At 51.1% G+C, this 21,690-nt stretch overlaps 1 protein-coding gene and 1 long non-coding RNA gene across 2 annotated transcripts in view; one reads left to right on the forward strand and one right to left on the reverse strand.

Moving 5' to 3' along the window:
- KCNB1 (potassium voltage-gated channel subfamily B member 1) overlaps positions 1-21,690 on the reverse strand; it is a 91,678-nt gene that overhangs the window by 61,401 nt on the left and 8,587 nt on the right. The window lies entirely within an intron of this gene.
- LOC115274830 lies at positions 365-1,923 on the forward strand. Its single transcript, XR_003901284.1, has 3 exons — positions 365-542; positions 1,585-1,686; positions 1,780-1,923. It is a non-coding gene; the product is annotated as an uncharacterized LOC115274830 (long non-coding RNA).

Genomic DNA, 21,690 nt, shown 5'->3' on the forward strand with positions numbered 1-21,690 from the left:
CATTGGGTCAGACAGACAGATGGTCAATTAGACATTCAGAAAGGCATTTAAACAAGGAAATGGGCAGAGAGGAAATTTGTTATGCATCTAATTAGTTAGACACAACAACCAGCCAGATAGGTAGACAGGCCGTCCATCAGTCATCCATTTGGTCAGACAGGGAGACAGACAAACAGCCATCAGCCATCTAGTTGCTCATCCAGTAAACCATCTGGTCAACCAAACACCCAGGAAGGAGGCCAGGCAGAGTGACCACAATCTAGGCAAGTAATCAGTTCGTTAGTTGGACAGACCATCAGGCCAGCAGCCCCCTGGCCAGTCACCCAGTTGTTCATTATGATGACATCCAGGCTGAGCAGAGCTGTACCTGGACCCTGGGAGGGATGCTGGGAAATACAACAGGTGGTCCTGAGCTCACAGAACAATTGGCATCAGAACACGCCTCTCAAGAGTCTGATACAGCCCTGTAAGCAATCAAGGAAAGCTCCCTGGAAGAGGAGGTAGGAGGACCAGGATCAGCTGGCAAGAACAAAGCATTCTGGGTAGGCTAGCTGCACCATCCCCAGCCAGGATTTGAGGCAATTTTCCTGTTTGGGCCCTAATTTCCTTAACCCCAGTGTTCCTTTAGCTACGGGGATGGGGTCTGCACATATTCCCCCACCTCTTTACCCACAGCATGCCTGCCTGGCCCCAGCAGCCACCCCTTATCCCTCTAAAGTACACAGACCCATTGCAGGGGCCTGGGAACACCACAGAGGCTTGTGATTTTTACAGGCCGCAAGACTGGAGAAGGGGCTGTGGTGTGTGTGTGTGTGTGTGTGTGTGTGTGTGTGTGTGTGTGTGTGTGTCTATTGGGGGCTGTATATAGAGTCTTTGGTTAGGCCCCCTCCCTTCCCCCAGCTCTGCCAAGTTCTGGCTTCCTCCCACCTCCACTGGAGCGGGGGGTTGGGAGGCCCTCCCAGGCCTCTTCCCATTTTGGGAATTGGGCTGAGAACTATGCAAGGAGACAGAAATAATTCCTTTTTCGAGGCTGGCCAGGGCCATAGCAGCCCAAACACTGGCACAAAACCAGTGTGGGCTGGGGGTGGTGCTGTCCAGGAGGGGGCGGGGCTCAGCCCAGGGCCCAGGGAGACAAAGGCCCGGGTGTCTGCAGAAAAACTTCCTCACCCAGCCCCAGGGCTGGATACCAGGAACCTGGATGGTTCAGCAGCTCCCCGTGGGGACCTGCCAGCCCATTAAAGGGTGGGGGGTGGGGAGCTGGAGACAGAAAGAAAGAGCAGAAAAGGAGTCACACAAGCCCTAGGAGGGTAAAGACAACTTGAAAAATAGACCATTTCTGGGAGCCAAGAAGGGATCTCTGATATCTCCTGAGAACTTGGGGGCATCTGCAAAATGGGGCGGACCCACGGACCACTCAAGGAAAAGATGGTCGGGGTCCCGGAGGGGAGGCGGGGGGAGCGCAGAGCACACAGTAGATGCACACTTAATGCAAGTGTCCTGATCAGAATTCAAACAGCCAGCTTCGCGCCCCTGCTGCGCTGCCTCCTGGTCCATAACCCTGCGCAACCCACTTCCGTCTGCTAGGTCTCCTGTCTCAAGTCTGTAAACTGGGAGCAAGGACAGAAGTCACTTGCCGGGGTGGCCGCAGGTTTAAGTGACAGGAAGACGTAGGAAACCCAGCATGGGGTAGGTGTGCAAGGCTTTCTGGTCTCTCCTCCTTCCTTTTCCTTCTCACAGCGCTGTTACTATTTCAGTGGGGTCTCCGTCTACACTTTCCAGGTGACACCCACCTGGAACCGGCCTCTTCCCTCCGAGCCTCAGTTGCCTCCTTGCCAAACTAAATGACAGTGAAGGACAAGAGGAGACACTGTGAAGACGTCCTGGATCAAATCTCACCACGCCTTTCAGTTATTCCAGCCAATAAATGCCCTTTATTGTTTAGGTCCGTTTGACTGGACTTTCTGTTTCTTGCATCCAAATTCACCCTTGAAGACCTATCTCCTTTATCAAAGTTTTTCCCCCTCCCAGTGTTAACCCTCATCATTACCCTTCTGAAAAGATGTTATTCTTCTTCTCATCTGAGAGATGAGGAAACTGAGGCTCAGAGAAGTGAAGTGACTTGCCCCAAATTTCAATCCAGAAATGTCTTATGCTTTTTTTCCTTTCATGACCTCCCATTTCTCATCTAACTCCGAGCAAGCGAGAAGGAGAAAAACACTAACAAACACCACCACACTCCAGTGATAATTGTCCCAAGGAAGACAAATCCCGTAACGTCAAAGCCTGGAAAAAGCTTAGAGATCCTCAGCCCTCCCATTTCAGAGACGGGGACACTGAGGCCCATAGTGAGGAAGTGGTACAGGGAGCAGGAAACAAACTGGAAGCCAGGACCTGTGATCGCAGAGGGCTTCTCTGTGATTTCATGCCTGTCTGGGGGCTTCCTTCTGGTAAAAAAAAAAAAAAAAAAATTCCTCTCAAGCTTTTGGGAAACCATCCCTCCATTCTGGAGCCACATGGCCCTGCGGGAAATTAACCCTGGCTCTAGCTCCAGGCCTGGCCAATCAGAGCTGCGCATTCCCCTGGTGATGCTGATTGGCTCAGTCCGGGCACTGAATTAAGCCAATCAGAGTGAGTCCCGGGACTCGGGCTGGGAATACACGCAAAGAGATGCTCATCAGCCTAACCATGCTGTTTTTTGCACGGAAAATAGGCTCTAGGCTCAGAACCTGTGTCAGGCTGCAGGGGCCAGTCACAGCTTGACCATCTCGTTCATTTTCATGGTATTCTTTTTTTTTTTAACTAAAAAAATTCTTTACATTTATTTTTGAGAGAGAGAGAGAGAGAGAGAGAGAGGCAGGGCACAAGTCGGGGAGGGGCAAAGGGAGAGGGAAACAGAATCCGAAGCAGGCTCCAGTCTCCAGCCATCAGCACAGAGCCTGATGTGGGGCTCAAACTCAAGAACTGTGAGATCATGGCCTGAGCCAAAGCCCGACGCTTAACCAACTGAGCCACCCAGGCGCCCCGGTATTCATCTTTTTAAAATATTTATTTTTGAGAGAGAGAGCGAGCACCAACTGGGGAGGGGCAGAGGGAGAGAGAGAGAGAGACATAGAATCCATAGCAGCTCCAGGCTCTGAGCTGTCAGCACAGAGCCCTACGTGGGCCTTGGCCTCACAAACGATGAGATCATGACCTGAGCAGAAGTTTGATGCTTAACTGACTGAGCCACCCAGGCGTCCATCATGGTATTCATTTTTAAACGTATCTTCCATTTAGGTTGAAGTACTCAACCTAGTTTGCCAGGACCATCCTGATTTTAAAACAAAGAAGTTCCATGTTCCGAGAACCCAGGCACCCATGTCCAGTTCCCAGGCAAATGGGGGTAGGGACAGTTGGTCGCTCTATCTCAATTTATGGGTATCTGACACCAGCTTTCCACTAATGGTAGGTTCATTTCACAACAAACTTATTTACATTTAAAAATAGAGCTGGCTAAGGAAAAAATACTAACAAAATAGTATACCTTTAGTGAAAGAAAATGGCAAAAAAATCATGAAAGCTGCCTGTGGGTGGGAATCGCCCTTGGGAGATACACATTGCCTTGCTCAGTCCCTGGGTCAGCGGCCCACGGGCTGTTTGACCCTGGGTAACTTGCTCACCCTCTCTGAGCCTTCGGGTCCTCCTCAGAGGCAGGAATGGTGTGGGCAGGCAGGCTCTGTTAACTCACTTTGCACATAGGCTCTTCTCAGGGCAAGACCAGTAGCCAAGAGCAGCTCACAAATCCTTGGGGAGGCCTGTCACCTCCCCACTGTGCTTGGCTGATGGGGCCATGTCTGCAAATTAGCCACCATTCAGTAGAGCCGCCTTTTTGAGATGCTAATTGCCCGGTGCCCATGAGTCCCCACCCTCCCTGGCCCAGGCGTCTGGCTGTCAGTCCCCTGCCATTACCGTCTGATAGCAGTGCTTGATTTGTCTCAATAGACCAGGGTGCGGGCACGCCATTGCCATCTAACCACGGCACATCCACGGAAGGCGGTTCGCCGGGGCTTGTGCATGTACATACAGGCGCCAGCAGGGATCTATTTCTGTGGACAGATCTGTGGACACACGTGACCTTCATGCGTGCCTGCTTAGGGCCCAAGTATGGAAGTGAGTCATTTGTGTTTGTGTGCTCCGTCAGCCACTCACAAGCCTCCGCAGAAAGAAGCCCAGACAGGTACACACAGGACCGTGTGCATGCGTGTGCATACAGACTTGCTCCACGGAGCTGCTGCTGGATTGAATGACAGATGCCTGCAGGTGCCGGAAACAGCGCCTGGTATGTGGTTAGTCAGCTCTCAATAAATGGGATCTCTTATTGATCATTTCCCCCGCCAACACGCTCTTGTTTATTCAGGTACGATTTACACATAATAAAGTGTCCAAGTTTTAAACGCTCAGTGCAACACCTTTTGATAAATGGAGACACCTGTGTAACCACCACCCCAACTAAAGTGTAGAACACTTTTCCCTCGGGCCCCCTTCCAGTCAGTATCCCCAAAGGCAACCCCTGTTCTTTTTTTTTTTTTTATGTTTTGTATTTTATTTTTGAGAGACAGAGAAAGATAGCATGAGCAGGGAAGGGTCAGAGAGAGAGGGAGACACAGAATCCGAAATAGGCTCTAGGCTCTGAGCTAGCTGTCAGCACAGAGCCCGACATGGGGCTTGAACCCACGAACCATGAGATCATGACCCGAGCCGAAACTGGACGCTCAACCGACTGAGCCACCCAGGCGCCCCAGGCAACCCCTGTTCTGATTCCTCACCCCATAGTCTCGTCTTGCCTGCTCTTGGAGCTCACATAAATGGAATCATACTGTATGTTCTTCTGGATGAAAATGATCACGCATGCTCAAATGTGGGCAAGCAAGCGTGCATCTGCACATGTGTACCTAGGAACTCATGGATGCGTGCATGTGCACACTCAGTGTTCCAAGCTGTAAATCTCTTGGCTTCAGGCTGCAGCTCACCAGGCTTCCAAGTGGCTAAGGGAACAGAGCTCCCATCCCTGGGTCCAGACCCTGGGGAGGCACCAACTTCTCCTTCAGCTCCTCCTTGCTGGATGACCTCATGCAAGTACTGAAAATCTTAGTTATCTCCTTTGTCAAATGAGATGATGAACACCTGCTTCATAATAAATACCTTCCCTGGGTTGAACACTTACTATTCTGACAGGCATTGTTTTAAGGGCTGTGCCAGTCCTAACCCATCCTTCCAGCAACCTTAGCATCTAGATGCAGTTAGGAGCCCTCTCCTATAGGTAAGGAAGCCGAGGCGCAAGGAATTCCGGCAGCTTGTCACAGGTCACATGACAGAGCTGCCTAGGAACCCAGTCTGGCTCCAGAGCCACCACCTGCCACCGTTACAGTGTCACTGCTCACAGGGAGACTCTCAGGGTATTGTCCTTGCCCGTGCCCTGGCCCATGGCAGGTGCTTAACGAAAGTTTGATGTGGCTACTACCAAGAACATTTGCCTCCACTATCTCAGTAATGCCTCAGAACAACCCCATTTTGCAGATGAGGAAACTGAGGCTCAAAGAAGTCAAAGGCAAAAATTCCAGACCTTCTAATTCTGAATCCCGCATTCTTGCTATTTTCCCCACGGGTGATGTTCTACCCGGGAGGGAGGGACTGTGCCTGTTTCACTTCCTGCTAGGTTCCCGGCACCTACGAGAGGGCCTGGCACATACTCAGTACCCAGTAAGTGTTCTTCCAGTGACTGGGCACAGCAGGGAGCCCAGTGCCCTTCTTTACAGCAGGAAGAGCTAAGACTTGGAGATGGGTGTGACTTGTCCAAGGTCACACTGTGCGTTAGCCCCACTGAACCTGTCATTTTCTCCCTGCCTGGCTCACCCTCTCTACCTCCTGACCTGAGCAGGCCGGAAGATTTGGGAGCCCCCGAGGCACTCTCAGAGGGCCATATTGATGCGAGGCTGGCATGGAGCCTCCCCCAACTTCATTACACCGTCCAAAGTCGGTGTGGAAGGCTGCCACACTAACCCTCAGAAAATGCTGGTCAAAGAGAAACAAAGCCCCCATGCCAGGGCTTCTCCATTGGAGGGGGGGGCATTTCTGGCAGAGAGGGTGGGGAGGGAGGGCCAGGCCAGCCTTTAAAAGCCCTCTGCAAACATATGCTTGGACTGCAGCCCACTCTGGCCATGGTCCCCACCGAGTCAGCAGAAGCAGCAAAACTCTTGAGCCCTGCAGGACACTCGAGTGCACGCAGCCCGAGGTCTGTGCTTGTAGGGACCTGGTCAGTAAGAGCCCATCCTGAAGATGGAGGGGAGGTGGGGATGCTGGGGGAGGGGACACACTGCCCTGGATGGAGGGTCACTCTTAATTGTCAGTCCCTGGCACTTGAACATGGATGTACGTTTTAAACACACAGATCGTGTCCTCTCGGGACTTAGGTGGATGCTTCCAGAAGCAGAGCCTGAGGCGAGCATTGTCGAGAGGCAGGTGCCTCAAGGATGCACCTTTAGGAGAAAGTAGAGTGAGGAAGCTGGACCAGCCGCCCGGGCAGGACTTGCATTGGGAAGTGGTGCCAGCAGGCAGCTCGCCTCGCTTGACCCCACGGGGAGCTCAGGAGTGTGAACAGCACCTGGAGTTGGTCACACCTTAAAGGAAGAAGCTTCCGCACCCCTGATTGGGTGAGTCACTGGCTAAGGCCGCCTGCAGGGAGGTGGAGCTGTTAGGGACTGCAGCCCCCCAGGCAGGCCACACCCATTGGCAAAGGGCGCTGTGAGCTATTAGCAGTCATGGGGTGCGACAGCCTGGAAAGGGGATGTGGGTGAAGCCCTCCCTCATTGCATGAATTCATCGGTCCCTACACCTCCCCACCTTAGGGCCAACCCTCACGAGAAAGGAGGAAAAGACTGAACAGAGATGGTGCTTATTTCCACCACCCTTCACGGCCATTGCCTCCAGTGTTCGAAAAACAAACAAACAAACAAAAAATAGAACTTCACACATCCAGGCTAACCATGCATCTGCGGGATTCTAGAACCCTCGAGGCGCTGGGGGCGGCACATTGGAACCGTGGCCTCCAGCCTCTCTGAGCTGATACGCTGCTGCAGAAGCCTGACCCAGGACAGGATGGGGCCCGGCTCCAGGACCAGGCAGAGCAGATGAAGTTACAAGGTCAAGAAAAACAAAGCGGCCTGGCTGGGCCTCAGGGGAGGCCCCAGGACAGTCCATGGAGGGTGACCGACCTGACCCTGTGGGGAGGTAGTATGGTGGTGAGAGGCCAGGGGGCAGGGGGTCCTTGGGAAGGGGAGAGCCTGGCCTGCAGCCCCCGCCCCAGCTGCGAAAGGCACCAGACCGTTCAGCCCTGAGCAGGGCCAAGGGCGGGGCCACTCCTCCCCTTTACCTCTGCCAAGCTGAACCCCTGTCCCGGCCACAGCACTTCACAGCGAGCAAAACACCTGTCAGCTCAGCACGTTGAGGCAGGTGAGCCAAGGGCTCCATGCTACACACGGGGAACTGAGGCTTAGAGAGGGGCACAGGGACCCCCTTTGGTAACAAATGTCGATGAAGCACCTGCTGTGTGCAGGCACTCCGGGAGTTTGTGCAGCAAACAGGAACCCTGTTCGCGAGCGGCATGTATCCAAGTGGTTCAGGGGTGCGGAAAGCAAGAAGGTGGAAGAGTAACAGTAAAGCAGGGAAGGGAGAAGGAGCACCGCCTTAACACGGGACGGTGAGAGATGGGAAATCACCAGCTCTGGAGACTGGCAGGTTCAGTGTTCAAATCCCAGCCCTGGCAGAGTCTTGGGCAAATGACTGGGCCTCTCTGAGCCTCAGTTTCCTCACTTGCAGAAAGGAGGCTGTTATGAGGAGGGCGCAGCTTGCATGGACTGCACCTCTGGATAAGGCGCTTTCGTCATGAACCTAAGGCACAGGACACCTGCTTTTAAAGCATACTTTGAGGGCCGCCTGCGTCAGCATCAGCTGAGACCCTTGTTAGAATGTAGACCCTGCTGCACTAGAGACCTCCAGGCTGTGGTCTGGGGGCCAGACCTGGGAATCTGGGTTCTGCTAGGGTTTGGGAACTCCTGACCTCAGGCTTGGGTGTAGGGTTGGCCGGTGGCTGCCTCCCTGATGAAGACTCACAGGTGCCCAAAGGGGAAAGGCCCTTAAGGATCACGGGGCCCAGCAGTGCTCCCGTGATGCCGACGAGGAACCTGAGAAAGACCAGAGAAGGTGAGTGACTTACTCAAGGCCACACAGCTCATGAGCCGCAGAGCTGGGTCTGAGATGGTTGATGGATGGATGGAGAGAGGTAACAGCTGGTTCAGGTACCAAGCAGTGGTCCCAGATAGGGGGGTAGGATCAGTGTGAGCGCTGAATTTCCTCCTGGGAATCTAATCCTGTGGGCTGGGAGAAAGACACGCACTTCCTTCCCATCGGAGGGTGTTAAATGACCCTCGCTGGACTCCTGTTCAGTTCCTTCCTTGGAGAAACAGGATCCTACTCTCTGTCACACTCTGACCGGCCCAGGGCCACCCCAGTCTCCCAGCAAGCCCCCTTCTGCAGCCCAGTGGACCCTCTCTGTGCCAATGTGGGACACACGCCATCAGTGTGAGAGGCACTGAACTCTGATTTCTCCACCTCACTGCATAGTGGCATCACCTTGCAAGCTTTGAAAAATTCCGGTCCCTGCGGCCCGCCCCACAGATTCTGATTTAATAGGTCTGGGGGGTGACTTGGCATTGGGACTTTCAGAGATTCCCGGATGATTCCCAGGCTCCAGCATCTGGCTGGAATTTCACAGCATGATTTATAACTGATGGTATCAACTCTTCATAATGGCAACTTTCCCCTTCAAACAACTTGATTTAAGGAAAATAAGTGAATTAATTTGAAGAAGAATGTTAAGTGAATTCTATTTCAGGTATTTCCCTGGGACCCAGTAGTCTCTGACTCACACTGGTCCCCTCACGGGTGTCCTCCTCCGGCCGCAGGAATTGGTTCAGAGGTGAGCACATGGCGAAAATGCCTCCAGTCAGAACCGATTCTGGAACTTCTGCTGGAGTCACCAGGAAAAAAGTCCTCTCTTTCTGCTGGCCTGGGTGCTTGTGGGATGGAGTTTGGAGGAAATGTCACTTCAGAGAGGGGATATGACTGGAACTGAGATCTGAACCATGTCCCCAATGGTAGTACAGCTTTCTTATAAAGGACATTTCTGGGGAATTCACTGGGATCCTGCAGAGCTTCTGTGACCTGGGTTTAGAGTCTTTATATGCAGCATTTGTTTAATAAAAATTCAAGAGCACCCAAGTAGGTACCTTTAAAAAGCTGATAAAAGACACTGCCATTATCTTCAACACATTCTGAGCACCAGACGAGATTTGGCTATTTGTAAAGATATCTGTAAACATATTTAACACCCTTGTTCCCTTCAGGGTTGGGTAATAAGGAACTTCCGGTTGGAGTCTCAGCTAGACATTTCTGACCATCTCACCCCCACCCCCACAAAAGGAGTGTGATGTTTGCTTTCTGCCTACTGTGGTAACCTCTGAATCCATCCATCCATCCATCCCTGTCCATCCCTCCCTCCATCCATCCACCCCAACCTCCATCCAACACAATTTTCCAGCACGCTTCCGAGGAGGGAGGCACAGGGCCAGGTGCCCGAGAGACACATGAACTCACAGACATGTCCTGCCATCAGAGCGCTCACCGTCCCCTCTGAGTGGGGGAGGGCAGGCAGTAGTCAGATAATTGCATACATGAATGTGAAATTACAGTCGGAACAGGGCAAACACGGGAGGCACATAGGACTTTGAAAACCATAACCGGGGATTTGGCCTATTTGGAGATGAGAGAAGCTTCCCGGATGAAGGGACATCGATCTGAGAGCGTCAGGATGAGCAGGCGATAACTGGGTGAAGAGGAGAAAAGCGCTTCAGGGGGAGGGAACAGCATCTGCAAAGGCCTTTGGTAAGTATGAGATGAGTGTGGCTGCACACAGGAAGCCAGGAGGTGAAGTCGGGGGGTGGGTGCTGGTCACATGGAGTCTCTCGGGCCCCTGGGCACAGATGTACCCCCTTCCCTCACCCCATTCTCCTGAAGATCAAACAGAAAACCCCCACCTTTCCCCTCCTCCCTCCCTCACATCATAAAGATGTGAAAAACCAAATCACAACGCTGCCCTTATGATTTCTGGAACTTGAGTAATACAACGAAGCATCCACACGACGAGAGGGAGTTTGGGTCACTTACGGAGAAAAGGGAAAAGAGCAAAAAGAGACAGACAAGAAGTCTGGGAGTAAAACAAAGAAAGGAGGGAAGCTCCAGGAGGCGAGGAGGGCGGGCACTGGTTCGGTGCCCGGGCTCAAGTCTGCGCCTTTTAGCTGCATTCTTACATGTGTCACTCAGCCTCCCTGGGCTCAGTTTCCTCATCTGTATAATGGGGGATGATAACAGTACTTTCCTCTCAGGGCGCAGTGAGGGTCGCATGAGTTAACGTGTCTGTCTGTAAAGAGAGATGTGTGAGTGATATGTGGGTGTCAGGGGGGGTGTCAGAGGCCCCAGGACAGCTGGAGGGGGAGAAGCGGGTGAGGGGACAGAGGGCCCGTGGTGACGGGCTATATGGGACAAGCCTTGGAGGGCAGCGAAGAAATCTCCCTGGGAGACCAGGACCCGTCCCTTGAGTGAGAGCACTCCTGTCTGGGAGAAGGGCCGGGTTCCGCAGTCTTCTGAGTAAATCGAAGGGGCTCCTGCTACTTCCCTCATAAGAAATCTGTAGTTCAGGGAAGATTATCCCCACTGTTGAACTCTGCGATCCAAAAGCACTGTCCAAGGGGGTCTAATGACAAACTCTTAGAAGAAATGCCAGGGCCCATCATGAGGGAAATGACATTCAATTTGGGAAGTCAGGAGGAAGATGTTTATGTAGAGACATAAAAGATGAGTTAAGGGGACCAAGGGGCTGGGGCGCCTGGGTGGCTCAGTCGGTTGAGTGTCTGGCTTCAGCTCAGGTCATAATCTCGCGGTTTGTGGGTGCAAGCTCTGCGCTGGGCTCTGTGCTGACAGCTAGCTCAGAGCCTGGAGCCTATCTTCAGATTCTGTGTCTCCCTCTCTCTCTGACCCTTCCCTGTTCATTCTGTCTGTCTCTCTCTCTCTCTCTCAAAAATAAATAAAACATAAAAAAAAAAAAGACCAAGGAGGCCAGGGTAGGGGCTGCAAGATTGTTCTAGTCAGTGCAGCATGTGCAAAGGTCCTGAGGTAAGACCCAGAATGGAGTCCTGAGGATCTGAGAAAAGAGATAGGGAGCCATTTAATGTGTGTAATATGAAGGCAGGGGTAGTTTTTATAGGCCTTCAGTGGCCAAATAAGGATTTTGGAAATTATCCTGAGAGCAATGAGAAATCATTGCTACTACTACTACTACTTCCCTTCATCCCATCCAAAAACTCTGTACAGATAGAGTAGATGAGACAGAAGGCGGGCTCTGCGTGAAATAACATGAGGCTTAAAAAACTCTCTAAAGTATCTGAAGTGGCAACGGTTCACTCATTCATTCACTCAACAAGTATTTATTGAGTAACTACTATATGCTAGGCAGTTTTAACACTGAGAAGACCCAAGCAAAACCTGACCACGTCTCTCTCTGATGGAGCTTATCATGTAGCAAGATGAGTCAGACCAACATAGAATATACCAGGTGGTGGGAGGGGCGATGAACAAACCAAGGGAAGATAAAGGAATGGAGGGTGAAGGTCGGGGAGGGGGACACGTGAAGGTGGGGGAGGGGGCACGTGAAGGTCAGGAGGGGTGCTCTAGCATTTACCAGGGGGTGAGACCTAGCGACTCGTCCCCGCCAAGCACCTTCCCGTGGAGTGCCCATCACGTGCCCGTGCGCATCGTAAGGAGAGTGTAAGGGCGATTCCGCAGCGCCTGTCCAGTCTACTGGCACCGAAGCTCCCCGCCCAGCTGGCACTCACAGTGCATTTGTGGTGTGACCATAGTGACCAGCACACAATGTTACTTCTCCACATGCTGCTGCCAGCGACAAATCCCCAGGGCCGGGAAGCCACAAGCCCTTGGCATCCTTTCGGACTCTTGCCTGACACTGTTTGCCTTTCTCTGGATCATAGGAGGGTGAGATCATCCAGGTTCCCCATTCCCTCCCCGCTCCCCTGGAGCTGGCAGGGCTGCTCTCCTGGGCCAGCTCCAGGTCAACCAGCAAGAAAAAGCAAATTAAAGGGAGTTGACAACAGATCAAAGGTCTCTGGCTGGGGAGGGGGCAGGGGAGTCATTGTGCAGCTGTCTTCCTGAGGATCCTGTCACTTCTCACAGCACGGCCTGAGGGCATGGGCATCAGAAACAGGAAGAGAAAGAGGCATATGAAAATCTCCCTGGCGAGATGGAGGTTTGGGGACTTTCTGTGGTTTGCATTTCTTCAGGAACTGCTGCCTGGAGGTGGATGATGAAGCGTTAATGACACACATAAGGGATGAAACCCACAAAATAATGAGTCAGGAACAAGAATTCTGACTCCCAACATCGGTGTTCTGAATGTGCCTGCCAGGATGCCAATCATGAACACCCCTGAGGTGTCCTGACCTTGACCTTCAGAATTCAGACTCTGAGCATCATTTCCAACCTTGCCCGCAAGAGTGTCAATCACGAGTAGCGATACTCTGGCCACATACTCCTCGGGTCCAATTACAGACTGTGGATTCTGACAATGGACGGCAGCCTTCCCATCTTGAATCCCAGAACTGTGACCCTGGAGGCCGGTGTCCCGACAATGAACATCGCTGCTGTGATCTTGAACAGCGTAATTCCAACCCTGAATATCAGAATTCCAATCTTGGGTGCCCAATCTCTACCGAGAATTCCTGAATGTTCAAGCTTCCCAGCCTGAGTCTGTGGAGCTGACGTTACTTTGCAAGGATACGAAGTTTAATTCTACACAATAAACTCTTCCGTGAGCCCACAGCCCCTAGAAATGAGCCCAATGCTTGGATAAGGAAGAGAGGAAAATGAAAATAATAGTAAAAATAACACCAGCTTATACTGGTTGTATGTCAGGCACTTTGCTGAGCACTTTACATGCTTTTTCTCACTCAATTCTCCAGACAATCCCTGGGAACTCTTTATTCTCATTTTACAGATGAGGAAACTGAGGCTCAGACCCAATCCAGTTTGCTGACTTAATGGCCAGTGCCAGCCATTATAGTAGCTTTTTCTTCCTGCTTCGGTTGGAGGTTGGGTAGCGGATGTTGGATCCTATTAGCTAATTAGTTAAGGATTTACCTGTGAATTTCCCTGACTCGTGTTGGCATCCACCAGGGATGACTTGGGTTTTAAAGCCAAGTTCCAGCTGGGTGGGACAGTCATCCATTCAAAACACAGGCCATGCTATCTTGTGCTTGATGCCAGGAAGTAAGGAAAGGGAAGGCGGAGCTGTTGCTTCTGTCCCCCAAGCCCTACCCCCACCTCCCCCTTCTAGAAGGGAAGGACTCAGTCACAAGAAATGATGCCTCCTCCCACTTCCAGCCATCAGAAGGCTCTGTGCTTCATGGGTCCAAAAGTGGAGCCCTAAGGGCTGAAAGTGGCCCAGAAGACTATTCTGTTTGGCTCACTCAAATGTTTTTAATTTTTAAAAAATTACTTGCCAACATTAATAACTGGGAACGTCTCACACGAAAAATAAAATCTCTGGGCAGGCCCAGAACCCAGGCTGGAGCTGAACAGCAGCTGCCTCTCTGGATGGGCGGACATTCGCACAGCCCCCCCCCCCACCCTGCTCCGCGGCGCTGAGGCTGCGCTGTCTTGCTCCCTGAACTGGCTCTAACGGCCTCACTTGTTAACACCAGCCACCCAGCCTCTGTGGCCCTCTGAGTTCAAGGCCCCAGCTCTGGCCTCTGTGTCCCAAGGCAGAGCTTGAAGGGGTACTTTTTCCTTGACAGAGTCATCGGGACTGAAGGGCTTTCCACCTGTCACCCCCCAGGACTTGGGAGTCCTTCTCCCTAGCGGGCAGGGCTGGCTTCGTGGGGGTGGGGGGGTGCCACCTGCATAATCCCTTCTAACCGCAGGGCCCCAAGCTTGGCTGCACGCTCTGCTGCCGCCGCCTTGAAATTCTTACAAATTTCTGAACAAGGGGGACTACATTTCGTCCTCCAGCGCACCCCACCCCCCAGATTCTGCAGCAGCCCTGCCCGCCTATCAGTCACCAGGGCATTCAACGCGCACATTCACGGGCAGGCACGCACGCATGGACTTCCCAAACCTGCCTGGAAAACTACCTCTTTGGATTGGTCTATTCTCTAAATCATGAGGCCAGCAGGCGTCTCAAATTTTTAGGTACTGGTGGGGGGCGTGGGGGCAGCAACCTGGAAGGGGAGAGAGGGGGACTAGGGGACTTGCCTTGGGGTGCATGTGCATAGAGCTTTAGGTAAGATAAAGCTGCCTACCCTCCAGCCACTCCTTGGCACCGTCATTGGAGAAGATTTCGGGCCGGCAAGGTGTCAGCAGAGGCCTCATTAGGGCCAGGTTGGGGGTAGACTATCTTTCTTCTCTCCCTCTTAAGAAAGGGAGGGAAGATGAAAAGCAACATCATGAGCAAAGCACCTGTGCTCGGCCCAGCTCAGTGTGGCCACTGTGGTGTGGAGATCTTTCCTGCTTGGTGACACCACACCCATTTCTCAGCTGAGGAAGCTGAGGCCGGAGATGAAAGGTCTGTCTGCCCAGGTTCTCAGAGCACATATGTGGCAGTGTTGGGGTTACGAACCCAAGCGTCCGGAGTTCTTTCCCCTTATCCTACCAGGGAGGTGGCACAGGAGATGAGGGAAAACAGCAGTGAGGAGCAGGGTGTCCTCCCCCAGGTGGGCCTAACCTCAAAATAAACCAGAGAGACATCTTATCACGGGAAGAGTATAAATGCCATCAGGTCCAAACTGGCCATTCAGGGTCAGGAAGGGCCTTTCTGAACAGGTGATATAGGAGCCAAGACCTGAAGGATGAGAAGAGGTGGCTGGTGTTGCAAGATCTGGAGCCAGAGGACCAGAGAGGTTAAGCAATTTGGTCAAGGTCACACAGCTAGCTTGTGCCTTCTTCCCTCTTTCCGGCCATCCAGCACTGACAAAGCCCCTCCTCTGCATCAGGCCCGGAGGCAGACTTTTCCGGTAAATGCTATTGTTACGAAAAGCAGTTTCAGATAATTGGTAAATGAATGTGGCAGACGGTCCAGGAGAACTTTATTAATGAAACATGCAGCCCACCCACCAGCTTTAGAACACAGAAATGAATAGGATACAGTCCTAGATTTTGAGAATTTCCTGCCTTTCTTGGGGAGATAAAACAAGTTCAGAAGAAAATAGAATCCAAGAGGAGCATGCTAAATGGCACGCGAGAGAAAGAACTTGCAGAAGAAAGATTGCTTCTACAATTCAGGAAGGAGAGTGGTCAAGTTCAGGTTCTCAGAAAGGACCATCTGCCCTGTGAGGCCCTCTCTGACCACACCCTCTTGTTCTCCATCAAAACAGCTTGCTTCAGGGGCACCTGGATGGTTTAGTCCATTAAGCGTCCGACTCTCAGTTTTGGCTCAGGTCTTGATCTCACAGTTCATGAGTTCAAGCCTCGTGTTGGGCTCTGTGCTGACAGCTCAGAGCCTGAAGCCTGCTTTGGATTCTGTGCCTCTCTGTCTGCCCCTCCCCTGCTCGCATGCCGTGTCTATCTCTCAAAATAAATAAACATTAAAAATTTTTAAAAAACCACTTTGCTTCTGTCCTTCACAGTGTACATATTATGCTCTGTGATTATTTTCATTTACTTTTTTATTTGTTTAATGCCTATCTCTCTCCAGGAGGCTATAAACTGGAAAGGGAGTAGATTATTTTTACCGCTTACATTATTTCCCCCGTCTTGGTAGCACTTAATCTCTCCTTGGGGTGCCATCTCGGTCTCCTCCCAGCTGCAGTCACTACACACTTGACAAAGTGATTGGCTTAGGCACAGACCAATGAAAATAGCCCTGGGGTTTTGCTGGATCTACTTGGAAAGAAACTTGCTTCTTCCCCTTTCTGCCCCCGCCCCCTCTCTTCACACCAGGATGGAAGCCTGCAGTTGCTGGAGATGATCTTTCCAGCCATGTTGGTAGAGCCTCCTGAGAAGCCAGAGGTTAGAGGTATCAGAGACCAAGTATTGATGACATATTCAAGCCCCTGGATCCAGCTCTGCCTGAAGCCATCCCTAACCCAGGGCTTCTCAGTTACATTTTTTGCTTAGGTCCATTTGAGCTGTATGTTTGTTACCTGCAACCAAAAGAGTCCTAACCAATAGATACCCAAGTGCTTCCCAGGCACCCAGCTAGCATATAGTAACACCCCATAGATGTCTGTCACACAAACAACATTGTGGCATTGAAGCCGCACCTCAAAGCATGCACGTGCACCCACATGAAGTTACAAGAGCCAGAGGAGACCAGAATGGAAGCTAACTCTGAAACCAGGACTAGGAGAGGATGACTGAATTGTGGTCACTATTTGAAAGAATAATAAATGACATGTCCACATATCCATGGCAGAGGAGATAGAGGAAAGTTGACCCCTTCAAAAGGACTGGGAATTCCAGGCATGAAGAGCAAACGGAAGGGAGGGTCAGCATCATCTCATCTCTACTTTCTTTTTGCTTTGCACGTCCCCCTGGCAGGGCGCCTGTGGCTGCCTCCCTGGCACACGTGGGTCCATGAGGACTCCACGAGGCAGCGCTGACCAAGGTCAAGGGCCCCGTGGATCACACAGGCCTTGAAAGACTCAAGAATGGACCCTGGATAGCAATTAGTGAAATATGATAGCCTATTTTTAGAAGCTGTTTGAGTCCAGGTCCATTACCTGGTGGATGTGAGTGATGGTGTGGATTTGGCAAATGTAACGTTATTCTCCTAGACAGCGTCCGCCTGCCAGGCCACAGTGGGCAGTTCCGGGGGAGACCAGCCTTGTTGCAGAGCAAAGACGGGACAGTCAGAGCACGAGGAAAATACCTCAAGTGTCTAATTTATTTGTTTTCTTGCTGTGAATGGAAAGCCACAGGTTCACTTCTTCCTGGAACAGGAAGTATGCGCATGAGAGTGGGCAGGGAGAGACGAGGAAGGTTGGAGATGGAGGGGGTACACTTGAGAGACCCTTGCTTTGTAGGGGAGACCCCTCTGATCAATCGTCACACGATCATGCAAGTTTGCTCACTCATTCACTCAACAAACGTTTACTAACACTGAACTTAAGTAAAAATAACAACAATAGTTACCTTGTACTGAACACTTGCTGAGCCCCAAGTGCTCCAGATGGAACTGTGGGGGCGCCTGGTGGGCTCAGTCGGTTAAGCATCCGACTTCAGCTCAGGTCATGATCTCAGGGTTCATGGGTTCAAGCCCTGCGTTGGGCTTTGTGCTGACAGCTCAGAGCCTGGAGCCTGCTCCAGATCCTGTGTCTGCCTCTCTCTCTGACCCTCCCCCGCTCATGCTCTGTCTCTCTCAAAAATAAACAAACATTAAAGAAAAATGTTTTTAGATCAAACTATCACCCTGCTGTCGTGAGACTCCTCATATTATGGATCAGGAAGTCGAAGCCCAGAGAAGTCAAGTCATCCCCCCAAGGACACACAGCTTGAATCATCACTGAGCTGGGATTTGAATCCAGCCAGTCAGGATGCAGAGCCTGCTTTTTAAAACATTCCTGTCTCTCTGTGGGCCAGGCCTGGCATCCTCAGAACAACCCATAAGCTCCACTTTACAGTGTTTTGTGTGAGGAAGGTACGGACATCGGGTGTTTGAGGCAACAAGGCAGGAGCAGCCAGTGCTGACTGAAGAGGCTGCTGGTGGTGAAGGCGGAGGAGAGACGCTGCTGTGGGTAGACAAGAGGAAGAAAGGGGGCGGGGCAGAAGACTCGGCCTGCCCAGAAGTGTGGAGCAGGACTTCTGAATTCTGGGAACGCAAAGTGTGGTAGGAGCAGAGAGGTCCTGGAGAGGGTGTGGGCGGCAGGGAACACGGAATGGTTGGCTGGAGCCTTGAAGGTCAGGCTTAGGAGTCTGGACTTTATCCTGGGAGTGGTGAGAACCATGGAAGGGGGGCTGTGAGCAGATCATACTTGAGAAAGAGGCCTCTGGTTCTCGGCAGAAGATGAACTGACCGAGGAAGGCTGGCGACGGGGAGGCCAGTGTGGAAGCTCACTGGAAAGGTCAAGGGCCAACGCTGATAGATGGGTCACCGCTCTGATCTTATCTCCCCAACTCCCCTGCTGGCTCACTGTGCTCCAGCCATACTGGCCACCTGGCTGTTCCTTGACTGACCCAGACATGCTTCTGCCCCAGGGCCTTAGCACATGCTGTTTGCTCCATCAGGAACACTCTTTCCCCAAAAGTCCACATGCCTCCCTCTCTCCTCTTCTGATAGTCTTTGTTTAATTGGCATCTCCTTGGCAAGCACTTTCCTGACCATCCCTGTGAACCCCCCCAACACACCCTCCCCTTCCTGCTGACCTCTCTTCATGGCATTTGCTACAATCAAAATATTACATTGTTGATCTTGTATTCTCATCCCAAATCCTCCAGTGTATATCTCTAAAAGGTGAATATTTTAAAACAACCACAATGATATGATCATACCAAAAAAAATGGCATTAATTTCTCCATAGCATCAAATACCTAGTCAGTGTTCATCTTTCCTGATCATGTCATGCCTCCTTTTTCACAGTTTCTGTATTTGTTAATGCTTTGAGTGGTTTCACTCTCTCCCCTACTAGAATATCAGTGCCATGAGGGCTGGGATCTTTATTTTGTTCTCTGCTGTGTCCCCAGCACCTGCCACAGGACTCAGCACACAGTAGGTGTTTGACAAATCTTGCCGAATGAACACAGCTAAGCCTAATCGTAACAGCTGGTACTGGTCTTGTGGGCAGTACATTTTTCTCGTCGTTATTTACCATATTACCTTGTCTAATCCTCACAACGTCTTTGTGCAGCAGGGGCTGTGATTGGGCCCATTTTACAGAAGGGGAAACTGAGCCATGTGGCTCAAGGACTCACGGCTTGAAAATGTCCAGGGCCTAAGACATGAGACATGGACTGGGCGTCCACGGATGCTGGTGGAGGCTGAGGGTTTGTGGCTGCCCAGGAACTGCCCCCACATCCACATCCATCCCAAACCCACAACTCTTCACAGATTCCTCAGTCCCCACCCTTCCCCGGGCCACCATCTTCTCTTGCTTGGAATGTTGCAACAGCCTCCTAGCGGCTGCGCATCCTTTATTTCTGTAATGGCCACTTTGCAGGCGACATCCAGTGGCTGGAGGCCAGGTTTGCTGCCGAACGTCCCACAGTGCACAGGACAGCCCCTCACAACAAAAAATTATCCATCTTCAGATGTCAGTAGTGTCAGGTTGAGAAACCAGAAGTGTTCCGCATCCGGAGCGTAGCAGAAGTCGGTGCGAGTCAGACTTCCAAAAAATGTGTAGTAATAACAATGACAGTCCTGAAGTGGGTAAGCCGAATTCCTTTTTTCATCAATTAGTATGTTTTCTCAGTTATCTTTAGGATAACATCATTCATTCCTTTGACAGACATTTACTGAGCGCCTACTCTATGGCAGGCACTGTTCCAGGCACTGAGGGCACAGCAGTGAACAAAACGGACAAAAGCTCTGCCCTTTGAAGCTTGTATCCAAGTGGGGAACAAAAAGTAATTGCATCATTAAGTAATTATATGCTATGTCAGGTGGAGGGAAATAAAGCAGGGGAGGGGAATGGAGAGGTGGTCGGAATGCTTCACTAAGGTGACATTTGAACTGAGATCTCACAGTGTGGGCAGTGAGTCTTACGGATACCTGCGGGAAGACCACCAGGCAGAAGAAACAGCAAATACAAAGGCCCTGAGGTGGGAGAGTGGTATGCCCGAGAAATAGCAAAGCGTCCACTGTGGGTGGATTGCAGTGATGGGGAGAGGGAGGCTGGTAGGGAAGGAGGCGGAAAGGATGTTGCAGGAGAGAGGAAAGATGCCAGACAAGGGCTCTGGATGATAGGACTTGAGCTTTTTCTCCGAGGGAGATGGGAGCCATGGGAGGATTCTGAGCTGGGGGGAGGGGTGGGGGAGCAGATCTGACTCATACAAGTTCCTCAGGCTCCATGTGGAGGACAGACTGTGGGGGTGTGGGAAGGTGGGGGCACAGACAGAAAGAAGCTCCCGCAGTGGTTCAGATAAGAGAGGATGGGGACCTGAGTCAGGAATGCTGCAGTGGGGCAGTGAGAAGGGCCACGTTCTGGACAGGTGTCACTCATGTGTGTGTGTGTGTGTGTGTGTGTGTGTGTCTCACTCTTGCTGGGATTCCACAAAGCTTTCCTGAGTGGAAAAGGAGAATGGTGGGGCCATCCTGGGTGTGTCAGGGACTGTCCCTTATCCCTGTCAACGATTACCCAGACGGCACCTCCCGATGTCCCCAGCATGGGGCACAGAACTCTGTCTGTTAGGGCCTCTGACTCTCCCTTCCCCAGGGCTCTCCTCAGGAGTCAAAAGCATCTAGAGCAGCAAACAGTGCTGGGAAGACTGGATGCCCACATGCAAAAGGATAAAATTGGTCTCTTACCTCACACCACACACAACAATTAACTCAAAGTATTTCAAAGACCTAAATGTAAGACCCAAAAGTATAAAACTCTTAGCAGAAAAGATAGGCGGAGGACACTGGATCAGGCCACGACACCAAAAGCACCAGCAACCAAGAAAAAACACACATGGGATTTCATCAAAATTACAAACTTAGATGCATCAAAGAGCACAATCAACCAAATGAAAAGGCAACCTGCAGAACGGAAAAAAAATTTGCAGATACACATCTGATAAAGGTTAATACCCAGACTGTGTAAAGAATGCTACAACTCAACAACAACAAACAAACCACTTGATTAGAAAATAAGGAAATTACCTGAATAGACATTTCTCCAAAGAATCTGTGCAAATGGCCAACAAGCACATGAAAAGATGCTCAACCTCACTCATCATTAGTGAAATGCAAATCAAAACCACAATGAGATACCACGTCACACCCCAAAGAATGGCTATTATCAAAAGAACAGAAGATACCAAGTGTTGGTGAGGATGTGGAGACACTGGAAGCCTTGGGCACTGTTGGTGGAAATGCACAACAGTGCAACGATATGGCGGTTCCCCCAAAAAGTAAAAATGGAATTACCGCACAATCCAGCAATTCCACTACTGCCCATGTGCCCAAAAGAATTAAAAGCAGGATCTTGAGGAGATATTTGTACCCCCATGTTTATGGCAGCATTATTCACGGTAGCTGAAAGGCGGAAGCAAGCCAACCATCCGTTGATGGATGAAGGGCTGAATGAAGTGCTCACGCATACCATGGAGTATTATTCAGCCCTAGAGAGGAAGGAAGTCCCAACACAGGCTCTAACACGGATGAACTCTGAAGACAGGCTAAGTGAAATAAGCCAGTCATAAAAAGACAAATATTGTATGATTCCATTCATACGAAGTACTTAGAGCAGTCACGTTCATAGAGATAGACAGGGAATGGAATGCTATTGTCTAATAGATACAGAGTTTCGGTTTTGCAAGAGGAAAAGTTTCTGGTTGCACAAGTGTGAATATACTCAAACTATTCAACTATACACCTGGAAACAGTTAAGA

This window comes from Suricata suricatta, chromosome 12 (genome assembly GCF_006229205.1).
Source record: "Suricata suricatta isolate VVHF042 chromosome 12, meerkat_22Aug2017_6uvM2_HiC, whole genome shotgun sequence".
Taxonomy (NCBI): Eukaryota; Metazoa; Chordata; class Mammalia; order Carnivora; family Herpestidae; genus Suricata; species Suricata suricatta.